Source organism: Cervus canadensis, chromosome 7 (genome assembly GCF_019320065.1).
Source record: "Cervus canadensis isolate Bull #8, Minnesota chromosome 7, ASM1932006v1, whole genome shotgun sequence".
Classification (NCBI taxonomy): Eukaryota; Metazoa; Chordata; class Mammalia; order Artiodactyla; family Cervidae; genus Cervus; species Cervus canadensis.
In genome coordinates, this window is record NC_057392.1 from 56,676,282 (window position 1) to 56,694,321 (window position 18,040).

The window sequence follows — 18,040 nt, forward strand, 5'->3', positions numbered from 1 at the left end:
TACCACCACCAACACCATCACTACCACCTTTATTGTCACCAACAAGCCACCACCTCCTCTACTACTGTTGTCACCATCCTCCCTACCCCCTCCACCAGGATCACCAGCGCTGTCACCACTATTACCAAAACCAAACCACTCGGTGACCACAACCACCACATACTCTGGGTGTTTACAGCGTAAGCCTGTGCACCATTGGGCCCACACCACACTTGCTACTATTTCTTATGATTCTTCCCTTTGTAAAAATTCTTACATTCTATAAATCTCATGTCTAGTGACTAGAACTTTGATGAGTCAGGGATTTGGATTAAATGACCAACCAACTCTTTTCCAGCTCTAAGATTCTTTGGTAGGTGTGTGTGTCTGTCTGATTATGTGTGCAACACTCATCCATGCCCTTAGGCATGGAGGCGGACAGTTCAGTCTGGTATTCATCCATCTTTCCAGGAGAGTTTCTGACAGAGCCTAGATTTAGAGTTTGTACCGGAAGACAGGCATGATGACCACCGTACACGTGTAAGCCCCGCTAAGTTCACGCCATTCAACACTGCCTTATTAACCAGTGATGTGTCCTGGGAACTCTGGTTCGTGGGAAAGCTTGGGGGCTGCAAGGCATACAGGAAGAGTCAACATGGAGAATTAGAAAAGACTGGTGTTAAAGATTATTGAGGCCTCCCACTCACTGAATGACCTTAGGTAAATCACTTTTCTCTCTCTCAGCTTCAACTTCCTCTCCCTGTAAATGGGCGTAATTTTACCCACGTCCTGGTATTACTGAGGGGGTTAAAAGAAAAGACAACATGTGATAGTACCTGATGCCAGGCTGGAACACAAGGGTGTTGGCTCCTCCCATCACTCCCCCACTGTTCTGACTCCCTGCAGCCCTCCGTCACTTGGGGAGCACCATCCCTGGTCCTGTCCTCTGAGACAGTGGGCTTCCTGTTCCCACTTCCATCTCAAATGGCTCTGAAGAAAGAACACAGTGATCCTGTAAAATGTCACTGAGTCAGAAGCTCTGCAGCTTTGCCAGCAGTCTGGGGGAGAGGACTTCAGAGCAGCTACAGGGAGAGAGAGAGAGAGGACACTGTCCTGGGCTGAGCTCCCGCTGCAGATGGACACCAGGGCTTCTGTCTTTCTGCCCCTTTAATGTGGGCACATCACACACCACACACACACAGGCCAATCTCACTGTGGGGGCAGAGGACAAGGGCCAGCAGGGAATGGGATCAGAGCCCCTGAAAGCTGGAACCGGTGCCTGCAGGGTTTGACAGATGCATTTGTGCAAATGACTGCCCGGGTGGTGCCTTCCGCCATAGCCTCAGCCCCGAGCATACAGATGAACAGGCTGACAGCCTCCCTGCCAGGCCCCCTCAGCGGGTTTCGTTGCTGCACTTCTCTCTCTTCTGACTGTGTCTCCCACCAGCCTTTAGCCCAGGTCTCTCTCTCTCTCTCTCTCTCTCTCTCCTTCCCCTTGGTCTCAGCAATAAGGGCAGGTCAGGGGGCCGTGTAAGCTCAGGCTGGTGCTCAGGAGCCCTTGAGAGATGATGGCTTGCTAACAGTGACCTCACCTCTGTCCCAGCTGCTGGCACTGTCTTCGAAAGCCCAGGGTCACATCCCAGAAGCTGAGCCAGAGAGCCAGTTGGGTCTGCATCTTCTGCAGTCATGGTGTTTCCTGGAAAGTACATTTTTATTTTCTTCTTAGCTTACAAGACCCTTCATGGGAATAAATTCCAACCAAATTTTGGGATCCATGTGTTGGCATCCAACGGGAGTGGAGTCTTCACTAAATCCCTGAGCCCAGGACTTGATCTCTACTCTGCCACATAAGGCTAAATGACTTTGGGGAAGTGACTTATCCTCTTTCTTTATGCCTTTCTACCTTAATCTGTAAAAATAGTAATAAATAATGATATCTGTTAGAGAGTTGTTGGAAATTTAAATGAGATTATTTAAATGAGAATTATTTTCTGGCACTTGAAGATTTTCCAGTGTTCTACAAATGTTACCTAACAGTGCTCTTACTACAACTGCCTCTATCATTACAATTATTGTCACTACCAGTAAAGCTTGTTGGAAGAGTTATCCCCAGTCTCAAAGATGGAATCAGCTTTAGTTACCATTTAATTCGCACCTTCTATGTGAATACTCAGTTGGGTACCTTTGCTGACATTAATGAGTGTGACCCTCACAATTAGACTGTGCAGTAGGCCATACCATTTTTTCCCCCATTTAATGAAAAGCTTCAGCAATAAGCATGGTGGTTTCTTAAGATCCCAAGGACAATGAGAGTAGGGAAGGGAACTTTGCATATTCTTGGTCCAGGCATTTATCTAGTTATTTATGACTTGCTTCCGTACAAAAAAGAGCTGAGGTCATGTGCCAGACAGCAGAGTGCCCTAGAAAGTATGAGTACAAAAGCATCAAAACTTGTGAGCCCTGGGTTGGAATCCCAGGTCCATCACTTACTAGTGAAATGACTTGGGAATGTTATATAAAACTTCTCTGAGCTTCAGTTTCCCCCACCCATTGAATCTGATCTGCAGCCTGAGAGACAGTCATTAATATCCCCACTTTTCTGTTGAGCAAATCAAGATTCAGAGATGTTGATATTTTACAAAGTTTACAAAGTTATTAGATAAGTAAAAAACAGAGCCAGATAATGGCTCCAATCTGAAATCTGATCTGATTTCAAATTCCAAATTATTCTGAGCTATCTAAATGGTGCCCTTCCCAAGCACAAAGCTGGGATTCAAACAGTACAGTTCTTCCTGTTACTGTAATTTTTCTAGGGGCATTGGACTTAAAGGGAAGACATACCAGACATGCTAATTCCCCCATTTACACTCAGTGCTCCCAATGACTAAGTATCTCAAGCCCTTCTTTCAAAGATAATTAAAACTTACACTGCCATCCAAACGAAAAAGGAGAAGATGGGCTAGTGGAAAGTGAGGCAGCCTGGATTGTAGCTTCAGTTACGGGTTTGCTTTTCCTTCATCCCCCGTTCCATGTACCACTGGAGTCTGACGTCTGCCCCAACACACCATGGGAAAACACTCCCCCAAGGTCATCAGAGATCTGGTGGTCAATTTTATGGGCCTTTAATTTTTTTTTTCCCATCATGTAGTACCAAATATACACAAACAAGCTGCTACACAAAAGCACCGTGGGAGATGATTCAAGGTTTAAAAGGTTCCAGGCCTCAAACAGAGTATACAGTCTGTGGTGGGGAATGGTGAGAAGAAAAATAAGCAGAATGCAAAGCAAACATGAGACACAGAAGCACAGATAGCTCTGGGTGTTAGCCTCACCTGTCCTCCCTCCCACTTCCTGCTCCTCACCCTACCCATCCTCCACTCCCACAAATGAAGCTCCCTGCCCCCCACCACCCTCAACAACCACTTCCCATCCAGCATCTCTCTAATTACACCCTGATCACTCCGTGACCACTCTGATGACCTTCAAAACCAGCACGTTCAAAGCCACAGACACTATTCCTGCCACCAGCAGCCATTTCCTGGTGAAATGCAGAAAAATTCACCCTTAACACCTTTCTCTCCCTCACCCCCCAAATTTAATCAGTCTCCCAAATCCTTTCAAATCTTCCTCCTGGATAGCCCTTGAACACAGCTGCTTTTCTCATCTCTAAAGTCACTTGTTTAATTCAGACCACCCTGCCTCTTGCCTGGAGTGTTCAGTCAGCTGATCACCTTCAGCTCTTTAGCCTGTCTCTCATCTGCTGTCCACACTTTATAAGAGTGATCTTTGTAATGGCAAAAGTTGATCTTGTACATTCCATGTTAAAAATCCCCCTTGTCTTCAGCATAAAAATCCAAACTCTTATGCCTGGCCTGCAACGCTTTTCCAGGCCTGATCCTGTGTTCTCTCTCATCCCTTTTCATCTCCCACTCCACCACCTAATATGGTCCATAATTCGAGTGATTGAATAGTGTTTCATCCAAGCCAGAGTATTTATGAGAGTGAAAAGAGGCCCTAGTCATAACTAACCTGAGGCACACTGGGATTCCCCAGGGTGAACTGATACATTTGGTCATCCAACCCATAATGGCCATCTCAGATGCCAAATCTACATAAATTTTTCTCTCTTCTCTAGAGATAATGGGCAACTTCTCTGTGTCCCTTGGCTCCCAGCTTTTCTTTGTAATCCAAGCCTAAGTTATAGGCCCTGACCAGCCTCCAGACTGTTTGACTACCCTTAAGTCAGGGGACCAGCATGGTCTCATCAGGGATGTCAGTGGGTGTTGCCTCAGGGCATGGCACATGGCCATTCACATGTTCATAGTCACTCACTGCAGCCAGGCCTGTGGGTGGGGGCTCCCTTAGAAGTGCCGGGGGAGGAGAGAGAGAGGAGGAGGAGGAGGAAGAAAAGGGACCAAGATCAGGCAGCTTCGAATCCCTGGTTCCAGCTCTTCGTGAAGGCCATCCATTTCCCCATTCTTTCTTCAGTTTGGTGACTTAGAGGCGTGGGTTGGTTTTTGGCCATTTAATAACAGACTCTTGACTATGCAGAACCACCATGGATAGGTCAGACCCTTCTTCCCCAAGACCTACATCACATGTTGGAAGACAACGCCTGGGTCCCCTGCCCCTGGGTCATTCCTGCTCGGCAGCCCAGCACAATCCACTGCACTCTGTGCATCCCTAGAGCTCGGAAGAGCCCATCAGACGCTGCCTAGAGCTTTGCTTTTCCTTCACTGTTGGGCTTCTCTGTAAGGTTTCCTTGGAACAAAAGATTCTACAGCTTTAAAATATCTGCAGGTGACTGCCCTGACTTTTAGAGCAGAATCCATGTTGGGTTCATTGTTCTATCATCAGTGTTTACAATAGACCATGCATACAGTGGCATCAATAAATGCTAGACAAATGAATACATTATTGGGATCAAGTTCCTTTACTCCCTGCTCTCCTCTGAAGGCACTGTCCTCTGAGTTACCTAGACCTGTCATCTTCCACACTTTAAAAACACCCTCCCCATCCCTGGGAACATTTGCCTGGAGGTGACAGGCCTAGACTGGACCCCACCAAGTTCCCACCCACCCTGTCCTACCTTCCCCAGTACAGCCAACCCATCAGCTGGCTAACTTGGAGGATGTCCTTTCTCCCCAGCTGGATGTTCTTCCTTCTCCCTTTCAGATCCCGCTGTGCTGTTGTTCAGTACTGGAAACAGCAGAAATCTCTTCAGAAAGGAAGCCAGCTGGTTCATTAGTCTGATTAAACTTAAGCAATGGGGACTGAGTACAGCTCACATGAATAGTATGCCTTCTCCTTGGCCACAGTGAGCTTTGAAGTGATTATTAATTTGGGGGCTCAGTCACCCCTCATATCTGCAAAATCATATGGGTCAGAAAGAAAGGAGAGGCCTATGGCCAGATGATGTCAGGACTTTCCGGGCAGGAGAGGTTCGGTCTCCCCTCTCTCCCATACCGCAGGCCTGGCAAACTCCACAAAGTATGCCAGGCTGCCCAAAGTCTGTCAAAAACACCCTGGTCTTCACTGACAGTGAGACTTGTCTCTAAAGTTAGATTTTGCTACTTATTAGCTGTGAGATTCGAGACTCAGATTCTTCACCTGAGAAAGAAAGGTATAAAATATATTTTTAGGGGCATGGCAAGGACCAGTAACTACTTAAAGCTCCTAATGTAGTGCTTCAGAACATCTGGAGTGTAGACAGGAGTGGGCAGAGGTGAGAAATGAGTCAGAACAAGCAAAGTAGGAACCAAGTCACAAAAGGTCTTAAAAGACGGGGAAAGGAATTTACGATCTTATGTTGAAAGTATTGGGGAAATTGTTAAAAAAAAGAAAGAAAGAAAAATCACAGGAGAGAGTGACATGATCAGATCTGCATTTTGGGAAGCTCTCTCTGGCTTCAGGGCAGTAGGTATGGACTGGATTGGTACTAGATGGTAGCGGGAAAATGGCTGGGACAGTCATCCTAGAAGAGAGGATGGGAGTCTAAAGGCAGGGAGTGGAGTCATAAGGAATCTGCTCTCTGGCAGCAGGTTTGGAAATCAGTGAGTAAGCAAGACAAATAAACTGTCATTGCTGAGGGACTGAAGATGGGAGGGGGCGCTGGAAAGGGAAAGTCCAACTGATCCTGAAGTTTCTGGCTTGGGTGGCTTTGCAGAGAGTGGGAGCCAATCTCTATGGAAAGGACTGCAAATGGAAAAGCAAATTTATGAAACACAAAGAGACAAGCTGAGTCTGGGACATGCTGAGTTGGAATTAATAGTCTGAATGTTCCATTTAATGCCATAGAATCCGATATTTAGGGGTATACAATTAGACCCTGTCTAAAAAGATCACCTCCCAGGCTCTATTTTTAGGGAGATGAACAGCCACATGCAATTCTGTACTTAAACGTAATGAAATGTTCTGTTTTAGAAAACAAATTGTGATGGGTGATGAAAAGTGGATACTGTACAACAACATGGAATGGAGGGGCTTATGTTGGTGGGAATGTGGACTGGTGCAGCCACTATGGAGAACAGTGTGGCGGTTCCTTTAAAAACTAAAAATAGAACCATCATATGACCCAGCAACCCCACTTGTGGGCATACTCCTGGAGAACACCATAATTCCCAAAGATACATAAATCCCAAGGTTCATAGCAGCAGTATTATGATAGTCAGGACACAGAAGCAACCTAAATGTCCACCAACTGAGAAGTAGATAAGGAAGATGTGACACATATATACAATGGAATATTACTCAGCTATAAGTAGGAACAAAATTGTACCATTTGCAGAGATGTGGATGAACCTAGAGACTGTCACACACAGTAAAGTAAGTCAGAAAGAGAAAAACAAATATTGTATATTAACGGGCTTCCCTGGTAGTTTAGTTGGTAAAAAATCTGCCTGCAATGCAGGAGACCCTGATTCGATTCCTGGGTTGGGAAGATCTGCTGGAGAAGGGATAGGCCTACATGTATGTGGAATCCAGAAAAATTGTACAGATGAACTTATTGGCAAAGCAGAAATAGAGACACAGACATCGAAAACAAATATATGGACACCAAGAGGAGAAAGGTGGGGTGGGATGAATTGGAAGATTGGGACTGAAATATATATACTAGTATATGTAAAACAGATAACTAACGAGAATCTAAAAATAAAATAAAAATAAATTCAAGTGGGAAAACAATAAATGAATAAATGGATAGGAGAGAAAAAGAAAATGGACCTCAAATGTGCCTTCAGAAGATGGGTCATGTGATGGAAAAAGCACAGCTTTTAGAGCATCACAGTCTCAGGTTTAAACCCCAGGTGTAAGCGTGGCTGTGTGACACTGACCCAGTCATGCAGGCTCTCTGAAACTGTTTCTTCAGCTGTGAAATGTATGGTAGAATAATAGTTTCTTTGCATGGCCCAGAACGGGGAGTGGTACACAGAAGGCAATGGGTTTGTTTCAGTTGTAACCACTGTGATTGCCTCCATCACTCTCCTTCCAGCTGCGCTTGGGCTGGTTCTCTCTGCTTCACAACCACAGGGACAACTCTGCATCCCTGTAGGGACCCAGACCTGAGGGACCCTCTCTGACCACAGCCCAGGAGGACACTGCCTGCAAGACATCCCCTGGGCACACCGTCACTGAACAAGATCAAGACACACCTCTTGGTTTGTGAAAAAGTGTGGTTTGGCCTCATCTTCCCTGGAATTTGAAGACATCTGGTGATCATGAGGGCTTCCCTGGTAGTTCAGCTTGTAAAGAATCCACCTGCAATGCAGGAGACCCTGGTTCAATTCCTGGGTCTGGAAGATCCCCTGGAGGAGGGGATGGCCACCCACTCCAGTATTCCTGCCTGGAAAATCCCCATGGACAGAGAGAGAAGCCTGGTGGGCTACAGTCCATTGGGTCACAAAGAGTAGGACACAAGCAGTGAGGTGAAAGGAGCCTGGGTCCCCATGTCTGACAGAGCCGTACCTGCCTCCTACCCACTGCCACTCCAGCTCTGTGACCTTGGGCACCTCATTTAACTCCCCAGAGCATCTGGGTCCTGGCGCCCCTTGAAGGGCTACTGTGAGGATGAAATGACACAACCCATGGGAGAATGCTGGCACACGACGTGGGTTTCCCTCTCCCCCTTCCATTCTTCTCAATATCTTTGAGACTCTAGACAAGACCAGAAATTAAATATGCAACTGCATAGGGCTAAAAGTTATAAATCAATCTCTTAAATGACTATTAAATCTAATTGTCAGCAGAAGAGAACAGAAAAACCAGCATCCAGAATCCAACAAAATAAGCTGACTCTGACTTTGTGGATGGATGGAGAACTGGCTGAGCTCCTGTTCTCACCACCTCTTTTTTTGATGCTGCAGAGATGAGGTAACACCAAAACCCAGGCTGAGGAAGAAAATCTCCAAATATATTTTTGTTTTGAATTTAATACAAGCAGCAGACAGTCACCTAGAACAAGGTAGCACAATGATGCTTATGCAGCAACTCAGGCTTTGGAGCTCACTTTGGGAAATTTTCTCCATCCCCACTCACCACTCAGAAGCAAAAGTAAATAGCATACAGGGCGTCCCAGGTGACTTAATGGTAAAGAATCTGCCTGCAAATGTAGGAGATGCAGGTTGGATCCCTGGGTCAGGAAGATCCCTGGGAGGAGGAAATGGCAACCCACTCTAGTATTCTTGCCTGAAAAATTCCATGGACAGAGGAGCCTGGTGGGCTATAGTCCATGCAGTTGCAAAGAGTTGGGCATGACTGAGCACACATGCAAATAGCACATTTCTGCTGTTTATTTCTATACTAAATGATCATGAAAAGATCATAGAGTTGAAGTCCAAACTTTCTATCAGTGTTAATGATCAAGGATAAGACAGTAAAGAAATCCAGCTCACAGTATGCACTTCAAGCTTTGCCTTGAGACCTAAGAAGGAAGACACAAGTTTGCCATGCATTGACATGATATTTCTGGCAGGGGGCGGGGGAGCGGAAATATCTGAGAAGAGCTGGGTGAACAGAAGTCTCTGCCTTTTTAGCCTCACCGCCCTTAGGAGACCTGTTATCAGAAACCAGCTTCTTGGTTCTCAACACAGTGGCACACCCCATCACTCCTGGAGACTTGCTTGGGCTTCTGTTGAGAGGCCCAATGGAGGGCAGGGGTCACTCTGAGGGTCCAAAGGGAGTATTTACCCAGAAGCCTGGAGAGGTAAGGGTGGGAAGGTAGGCATACCATCCACACAGTAGAACCAGAAACTGAGCTGAGTCTCTTCCTCACCCCTGTGTTAGTTTCTACAATGTGTGAAGTATAGGAGGGCCAGCTACGTGCTAGCAAACATTTGACAACCAGTGCTGGTGGCGTTGGGGCAAAGGTGCCTGACTTATAGCATTTGCAGAGTTCAGTGGTATAAATACTCCCACTGTGACTGATTTCAAACTACCAACATGATGTCGCTGAGCAGAGAACTGGGAAGAGATGCACACCATTGTCTCAAGCACACTACTAGTTAGGGCCCTGGGACCACCCCTGCTTGCAGTTGTCAGTAGGTCCCACGTGTCACAGAAGGACAGATGGAATGTCCTAGCTAGCTCTGAAGACACAGATAAGGCATCATCACCTACCTCAGAGAAGTCTTCTTATTGTCCTCTTCCACCCACAGACCTCAGCTGAATGCCTCTCTCTTCCAGATCATTTGTGAGGTCGTGGTGTCATCAGCTGTCCACATGTCAGTCCTCTCATTAAACACAGGTCCATTCTTCATTTCCAATACCCCCAGCACCTAGCAGAGTCTCTGGAAAAAGGCTTGTAAAGAGCGTTCAGTTACTAAATACGTATTGGATGGACACCAGAATGAATGATCAGTGAATGTACTGGGGAGGAAAGGAGGAAGAACACAGAAGCTGTCATCAAGCATCTGCAGAGATGCTCTATATAAAAGGGACACATTTTATTCTTACAGATACCAGGGCAAAATTGGGACCAAGAGGAAGTGGCAAGAATATGTGTTTAGAGTCCCTTTGAAAAAATAAACAGAGCTCCCAGCCCCTACAAAGCCATAGAATGCAGGGTCCTTCTGGTCTTTACCCTCTCAGTTAGCATCTCCTGCCCTTCACCCACTTAAACAATGGCCCTGGTCTATTCTCTCTGCCTCCAGCCTGCCCTGACACCCTAGCACAGTGTTTTTACTGTTGTCACAAATATCGAGGGAACATCTGCTGGTGTGCATGGCTCAGCCAGCATAGATGGGGATCACTCAAAGCAACGGAATATCTCCTCCCAGTATATAGAAGGAGAAGAAGAACTCCTGGTGGGTGCGTGGAATTTTTCTCATCCTTCCGCCACTAACTGCTTGACTCCCTTCCCTTTAGACCTTAACCCCACAGCACCCTTCTCAACACCAAATCCTTTCCTGCATGCGTGCTCTGTTGTCTCCAACTTGTGACCCCATGAACTATTCCTGACAAGAATACTGGAGCTGGTTGCCATGTGCTCCTCCAGGGGATCTCTCTGACCCAGAGATCAAACCCACATCTCCTGTGTCTCCTGCATCGCAGGTGGATTCCTTACTGCTGAGTCACCGGGGAAGCCCATTCCTTCACTGGGTGGTTGGCAAATTTTGCTCCACTACTAGACTCAGGCCCATGAGAACAGAGAGCAAGACTCCTGTCTGAATCCCCAGGGCCTAGCAAAACATCTGTACACTGAGGTGCCCAAGAAGCATTTGTTAAATGAAGAAAAGCACAAATGAGAAAAAAAGTCCATTTCCTACACCTGTAGTTTATATATCCCAAATTGGTAAAGCTCCCAGGAACACCTAGAAACAATCTGCAGATCAAGAAAGCTATGAAGCTAGCCAGAGTTCTGAGAGAAGGCAATTTGGGAAAACCCAGAGTCTCCCAATTCACATCCTTCTAGAGCTAACTGTAAAAATCTTTTCCTCAGAGACAAATAACTACAAAAATCATAAAATACAGTCAGTTCCCTACTTAGGAACATGTTGTGTTCTGAAAATCTATTTATGAAATTGTTGTTTGAAATTCAGAATACACTTTTTCATAGAACCATGTTAAGTAACTGACAATGTAGTTATAACTGGTGATATTTGTAAAGAAAAATAATAGGAAGCAATAAAGCTATTCTGGGAAGGGAACTTTTTCTTTTAAACATCATGAAATAGACATAAGCAATGTGTCAAACTACATAACAGCCTTTGGACCAGGGGCAATATTGGGAAACAATAAAAGAAAAATTTGAATGGTTTCTCTTTATTATGGATGCTAATAATTTAAGAAAATGGCAGTTTCATTGGGAACAGCTGCAGTGGAAAGGGATCCCTGACAGGAGCCAGGCCGTGGTGCTCAGATTTCAGAGTCCAGGTGAGTCACCTGCAGGATGTGTTTGAAGTGCAAATTTCTGGCTTCTGTCCCCAATGAGGCAGACTGGCTGGGTCTGAGGTAGAGCCCAGCTCTTTGTAATCCCATGGATTGTAGCCTGCCAGGCTCCTCTGTCCATGGGGATTCTCCAGGCAAGAATACTGGAGTGGGTTGTCATGCCCTCCTCTAGGGGATCTTCCCAACCCAGGGATCGAACCCAGGTCTCCCGCGCTGAAGGTGGATTCTTTATGGTCTCAGCCACCAGGGAGGCAGAGCCCAGTAATATGCATTTTAACAAGCACTCAGGAGAGTCTAAACCGGGTGATCTGAGGACCATACCCGGAGGACTGCCAGATGGAGGGGAAGGAGCATCACATCAGCTGACTTAGGTCTGTCTCCTGAGTGTCTCTCTGGTACAGCCCCTTGCCCCTTCTTTCTCTTCCTGTTTCCCTTCACCAGTGGAAGAAGGCAACCAGGGACTACCTGTCACTTCACAAGATATGTAAGGGTTTAGGGTTAAGAGAATATGTCAGAGAGATGAAAGAAACTATCGGTACTTCCTTGCCAATACAAACAAAACAAAGTTGATGCTCAGTCGTGCCCGACTCTTTGTGACCCCATGGACTGTAGCCCTCCAGGTTCCTCTGTCCTTGGGATTTCCCAGACAAGAATACTGGAGTGGGTTGTCATTTCCTACTCCAGGGGATCTTCTCCATCCAGGGATCAAATCCTCTTCTCCAGCATTGGCAGATGGATTCTTTACCACTGAACCACCTGGGAAGTCCCCAATTAAACTCCCTGTAGATTGGGATTAATAACATCTCCTTTATAGAATTAATGTATGTGTGTCTGTATAAAGTGCTAAATACATAAGTGTTTAACAAGTGGTTATTTATTCATATTATCATAGTGCTCTACAACTACTGATACTTGGAGAAGCAGGACAATATCAAAAAATACAACAAGGCAACAAAAAACCAGTTTTATATCATACAGTTCACTTTGTTCACAAGTGCTAAAGGATGAAAATTCAGGCAAGTACAGTGTGGGAGAGACACTCCAAGGAAGCAGAGAGATGCTCACCAAGGGTTCTGGTTTCTGGTACAGGCTCCACAGCTTACTACCTGGGCGACCTCGAGCAATCAAGTCTCCAGCGTAAAGTGATGTTGACGGCACCCTCACAAGGATCTCAGGAGGGTTAACATATGAGTCCACACAGTGTCTGTCACATGATAAGTGCTCAGTGACTGGTAGCTCTTTAGAAGATTTGAAAGTGGGGATCAACTTTCCCTCAGTGGTAGAATCTCAGGGCCAACAAGGAGGTCTTCTCTAAATCTGTCTTCATTAAACTCAATCCAATATTATTGATCTCCTACTATGCACAATACTTTCCCTGAGTGATAGGAAGATGATTAAGATGAGTCTAAGGAGGATCAATTGCCGTCCCAGAGATGAGGCAGGGGAGTGGGTATGAAGCACATGCAGGTAACCATTTTAGGAGGCAGCCTGTTGTTAAGTATTAGGGTAAATGTTATCTAAATCTCAATGGGAGTAGAGGAGAGAGAAAAAGTAACTTCAGCGGTGTGCATTTAAGAGGTGGCCCCAGGTGGCTCAGTGGTAAAGAATCCACCTGCCAAGCAGGAGACACTGGTTCAATCCCTAGAGGACGGCATGGCAACCCACTCCAGTATTCTTGCCTGGGAAATCCCATGGACAGAGGAGACTGGCAGGCTACAGTCCATGGGGTCACAGAATTGGACACAAATGAGTACCTGAGCACACACACACACATTAGAGAGAGAAAAAAGGCAGCTCTTCCTGCCAAGGGAGGAGCCTGAGTAGGATACAGAAAAGGGTGGGTCCAAGGTGTGTTGGGATGATGAAGCCAGTCAGTGTGTGGACCGAGTCCTTGAAAGGCTTACCAGAAATGGAAACGGATGAGTAAGCTGGGACCATTTCATGGAGGACCTCACATGCCATTTTAGGGAATTTCAAGGTTACTCTAAAGCAGGAACAACAATAATTCATTGAGAACTTATGTGACTGACACTGGGTTAATTTTTTAATAGATGTTTCTTCTAAACTGTTAAAACCTATGCACTATGTTATGATGTCCTTTTTACGAGTGAGGAATCTGAGGCCTTGAAAGCTTTTAAGCAGAGGGAGGGCTTTGGGGTATCTGCTTTTGGAAAGTAATTCCGGCATCAGCAGGTTTGGAAAATGGGTGAGAGGGGCCAGCACTTAGGACCCCCCTAATTTCTAAGGTATTGTGCCACTTTATCCCCCTAAACTGGTTAACAAGAGATAAAGAGGTGACTAGTATTTCTAAAAATGGACTGATTCTCTCAAAAATTGTGTGAGTTGGACAGGCTTTGAAGCACATGGTCATTTATGGAATTGGAAGCTTTTCCTCCCTGAGGTTCTTCCCAGGGGTCCCCAGAAAAGCTTCCCCTTTTGGGACAGCAGTGAAGAATTCCACAGCAGTGTCTTCTGACCAGACACAGCAGAAAACAGATCCAGAGTAATGTGGGTGAACCAAAATTAGCCTCTTTACAAGCTCATTAAAAAGCATGAAGTGAAGCATCCATTGCCCAAAATACAACAGGAAGTGAACAGGCTTCTCGCTTTTGTCTCTGCGTCCTCATGCTTCTCCTCTCTTCCTCCCACCGGCCCTCTCATGACAGGCAACAATCAAAGCAGGATCTTGGATGGGGGCTTTCTCCTCCTTTTTCAAGTAAATCCAATCAAAATTCCTCAGAAATCCACTGTGACACTGCAGAATTCTAGGCAGGGGGCAAAGTCCAGCCAACTCCTTTATTAAGTTTTTGTGTTAAAATATTACCATCCTTAGCAGCATGGAGACAGTTGCTGACCCAAATTGTTGCTTCCTAGGAAGCCGACGAGTAAATAATATAACTGGGGATTTTGTTGTTGTTTTGTGTGTGTGTGTGTGTTTTAAATAGTGGGTGTTACAGTAACTATCTAATAACTATTCATTTTTTGCATAGCAATTCTAAATACACAAAGCATTTCCACATATTCTTCATTTAATTTAATGATTAATTCTTCATTTAATGATTACGCTACCCAGTGGTATAGGTATTGCTAGTACCGTGTTACAGAAGAGGAAACTGAGGCTAGAGACATAGACCCAGGTCTTCCAACTCCATCTGGATGGTCTGCTTGTTACTCTTAACCTCATGGTTTCTCTCCTGTGCTTTCTCCCAAGCTTATCAGTTGTTACTATGGTTATTTTCCAAGCCAGCCTTGAGGAGGTGGTCCACCCCAGTTATGAAGCAGTACATACAAATTGTTCAGTTGACAATACTTCCTTAACACAGTAGCAGAGACAGAAAAGGTTGTAGACACCATTTCCAACCTCCTTCTTTTACCAATAAGAAAATGGAGGCCTGCAGATGGGGTGACCTGCCTACACTCCCAGGGCTGGATCCACATAACCTGCTCCTGGCAAAACCTCTGTCCCCATCCACAGCATCACAATTTCTCCCAAGCACACCCTTCACAGCCAAAGCAGAGAGAAAAGCAAAGTCAGGGCTTGGTAAATATCTGTTCCCATCTTGCACCTATTTGATAAAATGGAAAGAGCTTACTAATTATGAAATCACAAAATACTGGGTGGAAGGCAGCTTGGAGAGAATCTAGCATAATTTTTTTTTATTTTATAGGTGAGAAAAGTGAGGCCGAAAAAATGAAGTAAACTGAGGCTCCCCAAGCAGGGACTTGATTGAAGCCAGGGGGCCTGGCTAGATTCTCTGACCCTTCCTCCATGGCCTCAGCTACGCACAGCATCACGTGCAGTTCACTCAGCTTGTCAGAGGCAGTCCAACTTAAAAATTTCCAGACACAGGTACCTGACTCAGCCCCAGCTTTGCCTTGGCAATAGAGATCAGGCGTCAGCTGCCGGCTTGGATGATGTGTTCCCAGAGCAACATGGCGAGTGTGAGCTGCCAACACTGAAGTCTCAGGGAATGTAAAGTGTTGAGCCAGTTAAACATCCAAAAATGCCCCGTCTCTCAGAAACAAAGGTGACTCATCATAATGCCTGGCCATGAATAGGAACGGCATTGGAGTGGCCAAGCTCACACTCAGAGGCCTCCTGCTGCCCAGCCTCCAGCCCTGGGTTCTCCTCTCCACTGGGAAGCCCCATCTTCCCCTCCCGGAAACCTCCCTGGATTCTTAAAGCGTGGAGGAGGTCTCCCTTCTCACGCCCTGAGAATCTGCTCTATACAACTTGACACTTAATTTTACACTGTCTTTCATTGCCTCTTAATCGCTTTGAGTGTTTGTTTTATAGCCTACATGGGTTGCAAATGCTCTGAGGGGAGGAAGTAAGCTTCCTCCTCCGTACCCAGTAGCCCAAGAGCAGAGACATGCTCAGGCTCACAGCTACTCCTGACTTCAGTCTCTTTCTACGTCACCTGCATTTGCGCTTTCAGCAAACACTCAATAAACCCTCACTTGTTTCACTGGGGCTTTAGTCTCTTCAAAGACGGATGAGCTCAGCAGCCAGGGCCTCTGTCAGCCCGCACCAAGCCTCTCTGCAAATTAGAGAAAAGGCAGGACATGTGGCTCTGCTGAACTGCGCAGCTAGGCTGGTGGGGCCTGGGCTTCAGCCCCTCACTTGGCACCCTAGACACCTGATTCCTCATGGGGACAGCAACACAATGTCTCTGCCGCCTGACCTTCCCTGACTCTCCCTTCTGATGAAAAAACCTTACTCGGGGAAGCTAGCATCAAAGGCATCCCAGCCCCTTCCCCGTCAAAACCAAACCAAGAACAACAAGAAGCGCACATCTTCCATAGCTCCTCAATACTCATGCCCTGAAGGCTACATTTAGCGAGTCTTTCCAACATGGAGAAATAACTTTCTTCTACTGAAGGCCCCAAGCTCACCATGAGTAGTCCTCCTTCTGTGCTTTTGTTTTCCTTCTGCCTAGATTGTCTTTGTCTTGCTTATCTGTGTGTCAGATCCCTACTCTCCTCTCACATCCCAGGCCAAACCTCACCTCCCCTGTGATGCCTCAATCAGTATAACTGTCCTTCTCTGCGCTTCTTCCCACCTCTAGCCCCCTGCCTTCCGCATTGCTTCAATCTCTTCTACAACACTTTTCCTTCATGTTATTTGCAAGGAACCCAGGAACCAACTGTCTTTAAGTCTTCTGCCCACACAGGCTTCTCCGTACTCACCCTGTATCAACCCAGATGCTGAACTCAGCACCAGCCTGCGTTCCCCAAAGGAATCCACTCACAAAATAGGGGACAACTGCCTTTACAAATGATTTATCTCATAGGAAGGGTAGAGAACAGGGACTTCATAGTGAACACCGTCCTAGCAAAGTACTTACTCATCTTTGCAAGCATTCCTGTTCTCCAAATCCTTGCTTGGCAGCCCTGTTCTGGGAGTTTCTCTCTTATTACTCTTCCTCAGTGCACTCCCAGCCAAACGTCTGCATTCTGTCTCTGCATGTCTTCCCCATTCCTCCCACCCAGCTTATTTCCTTCCTGTTCAAGTAGGCAGAACAACTCAATGGTGCCCCAACCCCTACCTACAAGCATGCACCCCTCCTAGATCCATCATGATGCCCAAATACAAGTCCTCTCTCAGTTTCCCCTTCTTTGGAAGGAATATAGATTAGAGAGAACAAGAATGTTTTCTTGTGACACGTGTGTGTGCACACACGTGTTTTCCTCCACAGAGAATGTGGTTCAGAAGGCAAGGATTTTGTCTTCCATATCCACCCAACCTAGCAGAGTGAAAATATATACAGTAAGCCTGAGACCAGCCTTCTCTATCAGGGACAGGGACAGTTCTAAGCCCTTTCTGTCTCTTAGGTCCTCTTTCTTCCCAAGTAAGGCTCAGGACTAGAGTCAAGGGGAAGTGCCTGACAACATAGCAGGAGCTTAACAGACAGTCATGAAATGAATGAGTCAGGGACTAAAAGGGAAACAAGAAAAGATAAAAGACCTTTGAGAGCCCCCTCACCAGGATTATTTCATTCTAACCGAAGGGAACTTAAAGAACCAAGCCAGGACGAGAGAGAATAGATGACTGGTGAAGGGTCAGATGAAGTATGAACACAAGGTTCTTGGTATTGGCACTGCCTTCACTACCATGGGAAACCATGGGGAAATCTCTGAGCTTCAATTTCTCATGTACCCCTTTGGCTTGCCTGCAGATGGCCCGATATGGACACTGACCTCAGGGTCTTCAGTGCTGTCTGACACTCATGTTCGGCTTCTTCCCCAAATGCCCAGACACCCAGGGCCCCTTGGTGTCTCAGCATCATCAGAAAGCTTCTTGGCTGCAGTCCTGACCCGGGACCTTCACTGCCTGCTGGCAGAAAAGAATTCTCAGTTGTGGAAACTGGAAAACTCTACATATTTTACAGATGAGAGGCCAAACTCTGGATGACTTTAAATGTGGTGTGAAATGGACAGACACACCCTGCTGGTGTGACATGCCTAAGACAGTGTCCCCTCCACCACCATCACCCCATACAGACCTGCAAGTCATGGAAAGAGCAGTGTCTTGGCCAATGCTGGCCTTCATTCCTTACCCCTCTCTTCCAGCCCCTTTTCTGTGCTTTTCTACATCTTTAAAGTAAGAAGTGGTCTATTTACTGTGAAGGAAAACAGCCCGTGGTCACCTAAAAGTAAAGGAGAAAGGAAATTA

The 18,040-nt window shown here is 46.1% G+C and overlaps 1 long non-coding RNA gene across 1 annotated transcript; it reads right to left on the bottom strand.

The window, feature by feature from the left end:
• Positions 1-837: 837 nt before the first annotated feature.
• LOC122444827 lies at positions 838-18,016 on the bottom strand. The gene is made up of 5 exons (XR_006270359.1): positions 17,925-18,016; positions 17,566-17,698; positions 9,595-9,775; positions 1,572-1,675; positions 838-969 (listed from the first exon to the last, which is right to left on the bottom strand). It is a non-coding gene; the product is annotated as an uncharacterized LOC122444827 (long non-coding RNA).
• Positions 18,017-18,040: the final 24 nt, after the last annotated feature.